Raw genomic sequence first — 13,981 nt, 5'->3', positions numbered from 1 at the left:
GGTAGTAGCTGTAGTAGTAGTAGTAGTAGTAAGGGTAGTAGTAGTAGCCGTAGCAGTAGTAGCAGTATTCACCGTAGTAATAGTAATAGGACTAGTAGTAGCAGTAGTAGCAGTAATAGTAGTAGAAGTATTAGTACTAGCAGTAGTAACAGTAGTAGCTGTAGTAGTACTTGTAGTAGTAGTAGTAGTCACAGTGGTAGTAGTAGTAATAGCAGTAGTAGCAGTATTTGCAGTAGTAGTAATAATAATAGCACTAGTAGTAGTAGTAGCAGTAGTAGTAGTAGTAGTAGTATAGAAGTAGTAGCAATAATAATAGCACTAGTAGTAGTAGTAGTAGTAGTAGTAGTAGTAGTAGTAGTAGTAGTAGTTGTTTAGTCTTCTATAAAGCCAAATGAATATTATAACATGGCGACACAGCTGGGGACAGTGCTACTATTGTATTTACTTCTTACTGCTACTTGCCTGGTGATGCTGCTGCTACTACTATAGTCACTGCCACAGTACTGCTACTACTTACTACAATGAATGTTGAACGATAAATTACCACCAATAAACTACTACAAGAACAGCAAATAATTATACTTCTTGTCCTGATGCTACTGCGACTACTGTCACTGCTACTACTACAACTACTGCGAATACTGTGAATACTTTGAATACTGCTACTACTGCTGTCACTGCTACTACTACTATTGCTGCTACTACTACTACTACTACTACTGCAACTACTACTACTGCTGCTACTACTACTACTGCTGCTACTGATATTACTACTACTACTACTACTACTACTACTACTACTATTATCACTACTACTGTTACTATTACAACTACTACAAGTACTACTACAGCTACTAGTATTTTTACTGTTATTACTACAACTTCTTCTACTATTATTATTACTAATAGTAATACCAATACTGCTGAGAATACTGCTAGTGGTATTACTATTACTATTACTACTACTGTGAGTGCTGTGAGTGCTGTGAGTACTGTGAGTACTGTGAGTGCTGTGAGTGCTGTGAGTGCTGTGAGTGCTGTGAGTGCTGTGAGTGCTGTGAGTGCTGTGAGTGCTGTGAGTGCTGTGTGCTGTGAGTGTGAGTGACTGTGAGTGTAGTGCTGTGAGTGCTGTGAGTGCTGTGAGTGCTGTGAGTGCTGTGAGTACTGTGAGTACTGTGAGTACTGTGAGTGCTGTGAGTGCTGTGAGTGCTGTGAGTGCTGTGAGTACTGTGAGTACTGTGAGTACTGTGAGTACTGTGAGTACTGTGAGTACTGTGAGTACTGTGAGTACTGTGAGTACTGTGAGTACCGTGAGTGCTGTGAGTACCGTGAGTACCGTGTGTGCTGTGTGTGCTGTGAGTACCGTGAGTACTGTGAGTACTGTGAATGCTGTGAGTACCGTGAGTACCGTGAGTACTGTGAGTACTGTGAGTACTGTGAGTACTGTGTGTACTGTGAGTGCTGTGAGTGCTGTGTGTACTGTGAGTACTGTGAGTACTGTGAGTACTGTGAGTGCTGTGAGTACCGTGAGTGCTGTGAGTACCGTGAGTACCGTGAGTGCTGTGAGTGCTGTTCTTAGTCCCTGGCTCGTGTGTGTGCTGTGAGTACTGTGAGTACTGTGAGTGCTGTGAGTGCTGTGAGTACTGTGAGTACTGTGAGTACCGTGAGTACTGTGGGTACTGTGTGTACTGTGAGTACCGTGAGTACCGTGAGTACCGTGAGTACCGTGAGTACCGTGAGTGCTGTGAGTGCTGTTCTTAGTCCCTGGCTCGTGTGTGTGCTGTAGAGCTGTGATGTTGATGCTCGTGTTGGCCTCACATTAGTTTTCATAAACATGATGACTTGAGGCGGAGGCGCAGGTGGTGCTGGGAAATAACCCTTCGCTCTGTTAGCTTTACGGCCCATTCCAGTGTTTGTTTTCATTGTTTTTATCGGGCACATGAAACACAGATCTCGCTCAGACCTTGGACCTCGACGAGAGACCCGGCTTTGGTTTTAGACGGGTCCAGGTTTGGTCCGGTCCAGGTTGAGTCCGGGTCGGGTCTCTGAAGCGTCCCCGTGTCTGTGGTGGACGCTCTTTTGGCTTGTTGCTCGTTGGACGTGCGGTTGCCAGTTCTGTTTAGTATTTGGTTCACAACTTGTTACGTTTATGTGGTACTTTTCATAAGACTGGAAACTGGAAGCTTTTGTAGAGCCAGATGGAGTCTGTAGAAATATTTCTCTTATAGAAATCATGACATAAAAAAACAAAAAAACACAGTAGTCACTTTGTTTGTAAATTGCATTGGAGTGTGATAATGTGAGTTAAACCATTATGTGGAAATTATTTTTGCTGGACTATGTTTTTATAGGTTTTAACCAAACTCACAGGCCACATTTGTTTTCCTAAATGCCTTTACAGCAACGATTTTCAGTTGCCACGTTTACATGAGAGCTTTAATTCTGAATACAAATAAATGAACTTCTGAATAAAAATGTATTCCGCTTTAAAAAAGACCTTGTAAACACAAAATTCCTAATGATAATTATGAATTAAACTGAATTCTGAAGTTGGTGGTTTGTTCTGATTTTAAAGCCAAATTAATTTATTCCTCGATCATGTAAATGTTTATTCTTCTTAAAAATAATGTCGGTGGTTCAGTTCATGCTCGTTGTGTCGCCCTTCTGACGCGATCCGGACGATCCGGCTCCACCAGTCCTGACTTCGGACTTTCATCCACGTCTCTTTGGATTTGTGAGCAGGATGCGGGAGTGGGCTGAGGTAGAGCAACTGTTGTCTCAGTTTATCTTCTTCAGAATCAAATTATTTTTATTAAAGCTCTCATGTAAACGTGGCAACTGTCAAAAACGTTAGAAAAAGTACGGAAACATTGTAATTAAGTAAAAGTATCTTTACTTTGCTTAATTCCTACTCAAGTAAAAGCAAAAGTAACCATCTAAAAATCTACTTGAGTAAAAGTTCAAAAGTACTGAATTTAAAATATAATTTGAGTAAAAGTTACTTTGTTACTTTTCCAATGATTTGATGTAAAAAAGGATGAGACATAAATCTAATCGAGAAAAGTTGATTAAAACAACTTTTAGGTGATACAGACAAACTTTGTTCAGTGCAAACTTTGTACTTTTTAAAGACAGCTGAGCTCATTAACACTTATTATTTTAACACTTGCAGCCTGAGGTTTGGCCAAGTGTTTCCTTTCCTCTCGAGAATTATTTGATGCACCTTCTTCTTGAATATCGTTCATGACGACCTCGACCTGCTCAGCACCAGCATCATCCAAGTTGATCCAAGACAGACAGACGTTTATGTACAATGACTGAACATTTTATAATGAAAATGCCACGTGTGCAGCCTGCGCATTTACTTTTATTTCTGGCTAGATTGATTTTTATTGTTTTTTTTGCATTTAAAAAAAAAATTCTCTATCAATCTGATTTTACTCACTAATGAGGGTCGATTCCGAAGTACTGTATTTTTCGGGCTATTAGATGCGCTCTTAAGCCTCTAACCACATCAAAAAACGACCGCGCCCTATACATGAATCTACTCCCAGCACGACTTCAGTAAACTACAAAGCCGCACCACCCGCAGAACACACAAACACACAAGGAGCAGACATTGAAAAACACCCGCAGACACACTAATCACTCCACACCGACGAGGAACGGAACGGAGGAACGAACCGAAAAAGCGAGTGCAATGTGCCACTTCTAGACACAACTGAACAACTGAGTCACTGTGAACACACCGACAATCCGTTGGTCCCAGACAGCACCCTCCCTACACACCACAACTGAACAAAGCCCAGAGTCACCGTGAACACCACAAACAAACAAAACCACTCACCCATCACACTGTTGTGTTTCCTTTAAAGTCCCACGCAGTTTATTTGTAAAAAAAAGTTCAAAAATAGACCATTTAATGACAGTGCGTTTTATAATCCAGAGCGACTAATAGTGCAAAAAATATGGTAATGAAGTAAAATGCTTGGGTCAAAATGTACTTGACTAAAAGTAAAATTACCTATTTCAAAAACTACTTAAAAAATTACAAACTACTCAATTACAATAATGTGAGTAAATGTAATTTGTTCTTTTCCACCCTTGTTTTTTTTTAAACACAAGAAAAAAGAACATGGATTTAAACCTCACATTTTCAGGATCCTGTGGTCAACATGAGCATTTATGTTTCTGTTTAGGAGTTTAATTTTCAACGAAATGGAGAGAGTGACTAACTGAAAAAACTGTTGGCTGATGCTAACTAAGTCTATGTTCAGACTGCAGGGCTTAATGTTCAATTCCGATTTTTTTTTGTGACATCCGATGTTTTTGTGAGGTCGTTCACATTTCCAATTAAATGTGACTTGTATGTGACTCCAGTGTGAACATTAAACAGCCCAAAAGTGTCCCACATGTGACACTGGAGACACGACGACGTCACACACAGCGAGCGTGCTCTGTGTTTACAGAAGTTGTCCAAACATGGACGCAGCATTGAGCACCTGGAGATTTTAAAGTTCCTCTCGTACCGGAGCCAGAACATGAACAACTTACTTGTTTTAAGGAGGAGATTGAGAAGGAGAAGGACGAGGTTTTTGGTCGTGGTGTTTTGTGGGGCAGCGGCAGCGACGTCCGTTGAAAAAGACGTGTGGATGTGGAGACGGAGCCAAGAGTGGTGAGTGGTGATGTTCTTCACTTCAGTGGCATGGAGTTCATTAACAATTTTCACCTACTTCAGCGCAGAATAGTGACGTTTGTGTCTTGTTGATAACGTGTAGGTGGATGAATGCACTTTGGCCGTTCACGACTGAAGTCACATGTCAAAAGATCAGATATGTATTGGTTTCAGGAGCACATATCCAAGTGTCCTGGGTCACATTTGAAAAAATCAGATCTGTGTTGTTCAGACTGACATTAAAAGATCAGATACAGGTCACATAGAAGCCAAAAAATCGGATTTGGGTCACTTCAGGCTGCAGTCTGAACGTAGCCTAACTTGTGACTTGTTTTTAGGACACAGATAATCTTATGTTTGAGTATGAAACCACCTCCTTCTGGTCAGATTGTGTTCAAATAAAGCTTAAATTAAAGTCTAACAAGCCTCAGACAGAGCAGTGCCTACAGTTACAATCACACCGCACCATAATATAGAATAAACAAACTAAACATGTGGCTATCTTTCCTGTGTTTTCCCATTCTGCTGTGTTATATTTGGCCGTACACGTTGGTTTTCTTTGGAGATGGAAAAAGCATTAGGCTCCAGATCGTGTGATGGATGGAGCGGGACAAAGGCAGTCCCTAAAAGCTCTCTCATTTCAACCGGCTTCCTCCAGCCGTGTTCCAATATCTTCCCCGCACCTGAGGCCTCTCCGGCGGGCCAGACGGCTCGGCGCGCCCCCCTCCTCTGGCTCTACCTGCGGAGCCCCCTGATCCCCCAGACAAACACCAGCTTCATGAGATGGCACCAAAACAAACAAGAGAGCAGAGAGAGAGAAAGACGCACACAGAACCAACGGAGGGACCAACGGAGGGACCAACGGAGGGACCAACGGAGGGACGCACAGGTCACACCGCTGAATATTCAACACACCGCACGCACGCCAATCATCACCGACAGAGGGAGGGAGAGGGGGAGAGAAAAGAGGGAGAGAGAAAGAGAGAGGAGGAGAGAGGGAGGGGTAGAAGAGAGTGAGAGCAAAAGGTGAGAGAGAGAGAGAAGACAGGGAGTGAGAGAGAAGGAGAAAGAGAGTTAGAGAAGAGGGAGAGAAAGGAGAGAGAGGAGGGCAGAGAGAGGGAGAGAAAAAAAGGAAAGAGAGAGAGAGAGGAAGAGAGAAAGAAGAGGAGGGAGAAGGAGGAACAGAGAGGAATAGAGAGAGAAAGAGAGGGAAGGACCCAGGGAAACAGGACTAAACCAGTACTAACCCAGGACTAACCCAGGACTAACCCAGGACTAACCCAGGACTAACCCAAGACCAACCCAGGACTAAAACAGGACTAACCCAAGACTAACCCAGGACTTACCCAGGACTAACCCAGGACTAACCCAAGACTAACCCAAGACCAACCCAGGACTAACCCAAGACTAACCCAGGACTTACCCAGGACTAACCCAAGACCAACCCAGGACTAACCCAAGACTAACCCAGAACCAACCCAGGACTAACCCAAGACTAACCAAGGACTAACCCAAGACCAACCCAGGACTAAAAAAGGACTAACCCAAGACTAAACCAGGACTAAACCAGGACTAACCCAGGACTAACCCAAGACCAACCCAGGACTAAAAAAGGACTAACCCAAGACTAAACCAGGACTAAACCAGGACTAACCCAGGACTTACCCAGGACTAACCCAGGACTAACCCAAGACCAACCCAGGACTAACCCAAGAGTAACCCAGGACTAACCCAAGACCAACCCAGGACTAACCCAAGACTAACCCAGGACTTACCCAGGACTAACCCAGGACTAACCCAAGACCAACCCAGGACTAACCCAAGAGTAACCCAGGACTAACCCAAGACCAACCCAGGACTAACCCAGGACTAACCCAAGAGTAACCCAGGACTAACCCAAGACCAACCCAGGACTAACCCAAGACTAACCCAGGACTAAAACAGGACTAACCCAAGACTAACCCAGGACTAACCCAAGACCAACCCAGGACTAACCCAGGACTAACCCAAGAGTAACCCAGGACTAACCCAAGACCAACCCAGGACTAACCCAGGACTAACCCAAGACTAACCCAGGACTAAAACAGGACTAACCCAAGACTAACCCAGGACTAACTCAGGACTAACCCAGGACTAAACCAGGACTAACCCAGGACTAACCCAAGAGTAACCCAGGACTAACCCAAGACTAACCCAGGACTAACCCAGGACTAACCAAGACTAACCCAGGACTAAAACAGGACTAACCCAAGACTAACCACTAACCAGGACTAACCCAGGACTAAACCAGGACTTAACCAGGACTAAACCAAGACTAACCCAGGACTAACCCAGGACTAACCCAGGACTAACCCAAGACTAACCCAGGACTTACCCAGGACTAACCAAAGACTAACCCAGGACTAATCCAAGACTAACCCAGGACTAAACCAGGACTAACTCAGGACTAACCTAAGACTGATTCCAGGACTGAACCAGGAGGACTAACCCAATACTGTATTAGGACTAAACCAGGACTAAACCAGGACCAAAACAGGACTAAAACAGAACTGAACCAGGACTCACTGTTGGGACAGTAGGGACAGTGTAGACCATCAGGTGACTGTGGGCTTCTACCCTGTGTTTTTAAAGTTTCATTCATATGTTAATACGCCCTGTAATTTGCCCTGTTACATGCTGTGTATGTTTTTGGACTTTGAAGTGTCAATGGTGAATGTATATGGGACAGATAAGGGGTGTATCTCCAACCTTTAGCATATGCCAGTCTGTTATGGGACACGTGTTGGGACAAAAGTGCTGTGTATGTTTCCATAAAGATGTTAACTCAACAGTTCTGCTGGGTATAAAAGGCACCCAGTTTTTTCTGTGCATCAGTGGGGGAACGCCGACTGCGTTGTCGAGAGACGACCGACGCACAGAGAGACGCCGTGTAGGGCAAAATCATGCTGAATCAACTTGAATCTTGAGACCTGAATCTGCCTGAATTAATAAAGAGACATGTCTGAGACCTGTTCTAACTCTCCAAGCCTCTTTCTTAACATCCTCTGTTCAGGCTGCCTCCAGGAGAAGCTGACATGACCGAAAGGAAAGGTGCAGAGTTCCGCGCCTTACAGAGGTAAACACAGCCGTCGCCCGATCTCGCTTTGTGGACACCCTGCTCCACAGGCTCGGGGTTCTCTCTCTTTTAAGTCCAAGATCAGTCCTAGTGTAGTCCTGGTTTAGTCCTGGTTTAGTCCTGCTTTAGTCCTGACCGCCTGTGTGTAATTACTACCTGACCGTAAAATAAAACCCGCCCTTTACAGCAACTATTTGCCTGTGGACTCTGACTTGTGGTTCGTTCTTTTTACAATAGAAATCAAATATTGTTCAGAAAGTTCTTCCCAAATCTGTTGCAGAAGTTTTCATAAATGTGTGTGTTTCACTCTTCTGTCCAGTTCATCCCAAACCAGCTCCATGAGGTTTAAGTCTGGACACTGTGCTGCTGGACACTCCGTGTTTTCAAGTTTACCATCTTGGCAGAACTTGGACTTGTGTTTTGTTATCTTTTATCTTTTTTTTTTTTTTTTTACCTCTGGCTGTTCGGTTTTTACCTTTGGCTTACTCAGCTTGAACTGCAATAAATAACTGGAAAAAATAACTTTTTTTTTTTTCACTATTTGTCTCCAAAACCAAAATTATTATTATTTTTTTTTTTTTTCAGTTTTTGAATTTGTGTTTCAATGAATAATAGAAAAAATGGACAACGGCCTTTTCCCGTTTCCGTGACTTAAACTGCGATGCCGGACTTTTGTGCCTCATTTTGTGCCCCCACTGAACCAGGACTAAACCAGGACTAAACCGTTTTCATTCCCAGACTCAGTCCCAGTCTGGTCCCGATCTAAATCACGGCCTGGTCCTCGTCTGGTCCCAGCCCCAGACCTGGTCTCAGTCTCAGTCTGGTCCCAATATGGTCCCGGTCTGGTCCCGGTCTCAATCACGGCCTGGTCCTCGTCTGGTCCCAGTCCCAGACCTGGTCTCAGTCTCAGTCTGGTCCCAATATGGTCCCGGTCTGGTCCCGGTCTTAGTCCCAGTCTCAGTCCCAGTCTCAGTCCTGGCCTCAGTCCTGGTCCTGGTCCCGGGCTCAGTTTTGGTCTGGTCCAGGTTTGAGTCCTGGTCTCAGTCCCGGTCTGGCTGGACCTGGTTTAGTCCTGGTTCAGTCCGTATGTGGTGCAAAAGTCAAGCATCACAGTTTTAGTCACATAAACGGGAAAGGGACGTTATCCATTTTTTTCCATTATTCATTTAAACACAAAATCGAAAAGTGAAAAAACAAATCATTATCCGTTTTTTTTTTTTTTTTTTCATTTTGGTTTTAGAGACAAATAATGAAGAAAATAGTTGTTTTTTCATTTTCTTATTTTTGGTGTTATATTGAAAAATGAATGAACGAATGATACACGGTTTGTTCTAAAACGGTACTGTATATAAGAGCTAACTTGACCTTTACATTGTAGTTACAGAACGGTGTTACCTTCAACCCTGTACCAGATTCACTCCTATAACTGCAAGCCTCGATGAGCTTCATTTGACTGGAACCAAGCGCTATGGTTGACCCTCACACAGTCTCTAAACCATACATGAAATCGCATCATTAAAAGCACATTTCTCTGCTCTACCGTGATGGATAGACTCTTTTGTCCAGTTGGATTGACGAGCTCCATACGTGACAAAGAAAGCACGACAGACCGAGAATCCAAAGTTCACCGCTCCTCTGTGACGTCCGTTTTAAATCCCCCTCTCCATTAGAACCTATGGAGCATGACTGCTGCTATAGAGACAAAACGATTAGAACAGTATCCTCGGCACAGGTCACCACGTCCACAATGAGCCCACTCGCTTGAGAACCCACTGAGCTGTAAATGCCAGCCAATATTGTTAGCTTCTGATAGCAGCCGTAATACGAGCGAGGAGCCGGACCGCAGGCTGCGCTCTGAGGACCGCGACGAGAAGACACGTTCGCGTTCTGGTTTGGTTCCACATTTCTCGAGCTCATTTCTCTCGCCCCCAGTATGGATATATCTGCACGGTATAAACAGCAGGCTGAGTCTGATGATCAGGAAGTGCACTGTTAGCATGCTAAGCTCCTCTCTGGTCTCAAAAGGTTGTGAAATGTGCTTATAAATTCATCACGGTGAGTAATTAGGACGCTCTGGGACGTGTGGAATAACTTTGGACCGCCGCAAACAAATGATTTACGAAGCTGGAAAGTTGTTTGCGGAGACAATCCCAAAGCACTGAGAGAGACCAGAGCAACAACTAGTATGCTAACAACACACTTTCTGATTCTTGGACAATAAAACACTTTATAGAAAACACGCAGCAGATATGTTTTGACTTTTATCCCCATCTCCATCTCTTCCTCTCTCTTCTCTCCCTTTTCTCTGTCTCTGTCCCTTTTCTCTCCCATCTCTCTCACTCCCTCGCTTCTCTCTCTCTTTCCCTCTCTTATCTCTCTCCTTCTCTCTGCTCTCCCTTATCTCCTCTCCCTCCCTCTCTCTCCTAGTCCTTCTCTTCTTCTTCCCTCTCTTTTCTCTCTCCTTCTCTCTGCTCTCCCTTATCTCATATCCCCCCTCTCTCTCACCCCTTCTCATCTCTCTTTCCCTCTCTCCTCACTTTGCTCTCACTTTTCTCCTCTCTCTCTGCCCTTCCTTCTCTCCTTTCTCTCTTTCTCCCTCTCTCTGCCCTCCTTTCTCTCCGTCTGTATCGCTCTTCTCTCTCTCAGTCCCTCTCTTCTCTCTCTCCCTCCTTTTTATTCAGTTTTTACTCAGTTCTCTTTCCCTCTCTTTTCCCTCTCCGTCTCTCTGCTGTCCTTTATCTCATATCGTTCTCTCACTCCTTCTCTTCTCTCTTTCCCTCTCTTTTCTCTCTCTTCCTCACCTCGCTTTTCTCCTTTCTCTCTGCTCTCTCTTATCTCCTTTCTCTCCGTCTCTGTCCCTCTTCTCTCTCATTACTCTCACTCCCTCTCCTCTCTCTCTCCCTTTTATCTCCTCTGACTCTCTTTACCCTCCCTTATGTCATATCCTTCTCTTCTCTCTTTCTCTCTCCCTCTCTCTGTTCTTCCTTATCATCGCCCTCTCTCTCGCTCTCACTCCTTCTCACCTCTCTCTGTCTCTCTACTCTCCCTGTCTCCTCTCTCTCACTCCTTCTCTTCTCTCTTTCCCTCTCCCTTTCTCTCTCTTCCTCACCTCGCTTTTCTCCTCTCCCTCTGCTCTTTCATATCTCCTTTCACTCTCTCTCCCTCTTCTCTCCCACTCTCTCTTTCCCTCTCTTCTATCTCCCTACCTCCCTTTCTCTCTCTTCCTCACTTTGCTCTTGCTTTTCTCCTCTCCCTCTGCCCTTTCTTCTCTCCCTTTTCCCCTTTCTCTCTCTCTCCCTCCCTCTCTTCTCTTTCCCTCTCTTCTCCCACTTCACTATCTCTGTACTGGGACAGATCCGAGGACATAGAGGCGTGTCCGTGCGGTCCTCGCGCTGCGGTCTCCACGCGCGCAGCTTTATCTACTGCGCGATACAGCACCCATAGGCGCGCTTCACTGCACCCTAACTGTCCCCCGTATTTCCCGCCCGTCTTAATGAGCCTATTAAAAGCCGTATTAATCAGCGGTTACGGTGAAGCGTGGTTAATATCTGGGGGCACCGCACTGAGTTTGGTGGCCGTGGACCAAACCAATCATTTTTATGTCAGATGCCACGGAGGGGAGGCTGGCATTTGGAGTGACGGCGACTTAATGAAGGAAGGGGCCGGTGATTGGGCACGGAGATTGGAACGGCTCTGCGGACGTGTCGGGAGGATAACGAGAATCCTCAAAATTAATTATGCAAATGTACTTTTTGGATCGATTCATTTTGTTTTTGGAATCATTTGACTCGTTTGTGTTCAAGAGGGAGATTGAGGAATAAACCAACACAATACCTGGACTTGGGTTTATTTTTTTCTTTTCCTTTCTGGACCTCAAAACACTCCACCTTGTGACATCACTAGGGGGTAATCCAAGAAATGCTCTCCCAGCTTGTAATAATTTGACTAAACTTGAGCTTTACGTGCTGCAGATCAACACTAAATGGGACAAAACTAGACCAAGACTAGACCCAGACTAAACCAAGTCCACATCAGGGGCCTCATTTATAAAAAACTGCAAAACAAAAAGTGCCAACAACGACTCATCTGTTCATTTTAATAATATTTCTTCAATAAAGCCAATGTGTTTTCTTTTTCTTTATTGCTTTATTTTTAAGTTGGCATATGAAGTGTGTGTGGGGATTGGCTCTGTTTATGCACTCATACTAGTAGAAATGTGCACGTGGGGGTCTGAATGGTCAAATTATGAGCAGGTTTCGAAAGATTCAGACGAAAGGAGCGAGGGAGGATAAAAGGAAACGTGGACACAGATTCAACACGTAACACATCAGATACAGATCAGGCGCTGTTATTGTTCCAATAAAAGTCCACATGAAACATCCAAACTCCTGACCTCTGTGAGTGTGAGTCTGACCTCTGTGAGTGTGGGTCTGACCTCTGTGAGTGTGGACCTCTGTGAGTGTGGGTCTGACCTCTGTGAGTGTGGAGTCTGACCTCTGTGAGTGTGGGCCTCTGTGAGGTTTGACCTCTGTGAGTGTGGGTCTGACCTCTGTGAGTGTGGCCTCTGAGTCTGACCTCTGTGAGTGTGGGTTTGACCTCTGTGAGTGTGGGTCTGACCTCTGTGAGTGTGGAGTCTGACCTCTGTGAGTGTGGGTCTGACCTCTGTGAGTGTGTGGTCTGACCTCTGTGAGTGTGGGTTGACCTCTGTGAGTGTGGGTCTGACCTCTGTGAGTGTGAGTCTGACCTCTGTGAGTGTGGGTCTGACCTCTGTGAGTGTGGGTCTGACCTCTGTGAGTGTGGGCCTCAGTCTGACCTCTGTGAGTGTGGGTCTGACCTCTGTGAGTGTGGGCCTCAGTCTGACCTCTGTGAGTGTGGGTCTGACCTCTGTGAGTGTGGGTCTGACCTCTGTGAGTGTTGTGACCTCTGTGAGTGTTTGACCTCTGTGAGTGTGAGTCTGACCTCTGTGGGTGTGGTCTGACCTCTGTGAGTGTGGGTCTGACCTCTGTGAGTGTGGTGACCTCTGTGAGTGTGGGTCTGACCTCTGTGAGTGTGGGTCTGATCTCTGTGAGTGTGGGTCTGACCTCTGTGAGTGTGGGTCTGACCTCTGTGAGAGACCCTGTAGAGGTCCCGCACGTGACGTCATGACCTTGCTTTGATCCACTTCTGGTGAGCCAGACCACCAAGAGACCACCAAGAGACCACCAAGAGACCACCAATGTAGAGATTTTCAAGTCGTTCCTTTAATTTTCACATGAAGACACATGGTGTAAAAGTGTTGCACGCAGAGGTGTAGTCAGCAGAGAGATAAACACACAGGGGTTCAGTTTGATCAGATCCTGGTTGAAGCTGACAGACGAGACAAGTGGAGCTGCCATCAGTGTGTGAAATACCCGTCAATATTCAGGAGGGTCCCCATCTCTGAAATGTTGAGCAATACAGACTCAAATGTGAAATAAGAAAAAGACACCACGGTGGATGCAACAGACAGCCTAAACTGAATAAGCTATTGATTCAACTTATAAATTGAACTGTATTTAGCCTCGTGTGAGAAATGTTACAGTCAGATTAGATCCAAACCAGAGTCCTGACCCAGCAGGAGCAGCTCTGGTTCTGTCTGCTCAGAGGAGCTGGAGCGGGCAGTGATGTTGGGTGTCTCGGACTAGAGCAGCAAGCCCTTATCTGCAGTCCATAGCACATTCTCGCTTTCCCAACCAAACCAGCAAGCAGATAATGGCAAAGGAACTACTCAGACCCAGTCCATTGCTCACTGGTCTTGCTCACCCCGTCTGGAACCAGCTCATGGAGGACGGAGCATCTGGACCATCTGACCAACACGCTCGGAGCATCAGAAGGACCAGACACCCAGTCCCGTCCTGAAGGGCTGCACGCCACGGTGAGTCTCTTGTGTCTTTAGCACTGTGACTGCTGCTGTTACTCGAGCTCAGAGCTTCTCTTCCAGGCTGAGGTGTGGTGAGATTGTACTGTATAAAGTTCTACATGTTGCTGTTTTATGAGTTCATGGTGATAACTTGAGATGGGGACGGCCCGCAGTGTTTACGGGGAACAACGATACCTTTCGCAATTAGAGGAACATTGGGAACATCGGGCTGACCTTGTCCTGGGTCCGTCCGTCATTCATTGATCAGTCAGGTTCATTGATTGATTGATTGATTTATTTAATTAATTAATTA

This window comes from Boleophthalmus pectinirostris, unplaced genomic scaffold, assembly GCF_026225935.1.
Source record: "Boleophthalmus pectinirostris isolate CB_2022bp ecotype Guang Dong unplaced genomic scaffold, ASM2622593v1 HiC_scaffold_21, whole genome shotgun sequence".
Lineage (NCBI taxonomy): Eukaryota > Metazoa > Chordata > Actinopteri > Gobiiformes > Gobiidae > Boleophthalmus > Boleophthalmus pectinirostris.
This window is presented reverse-complemented; position numbering follows the sequence as displayed.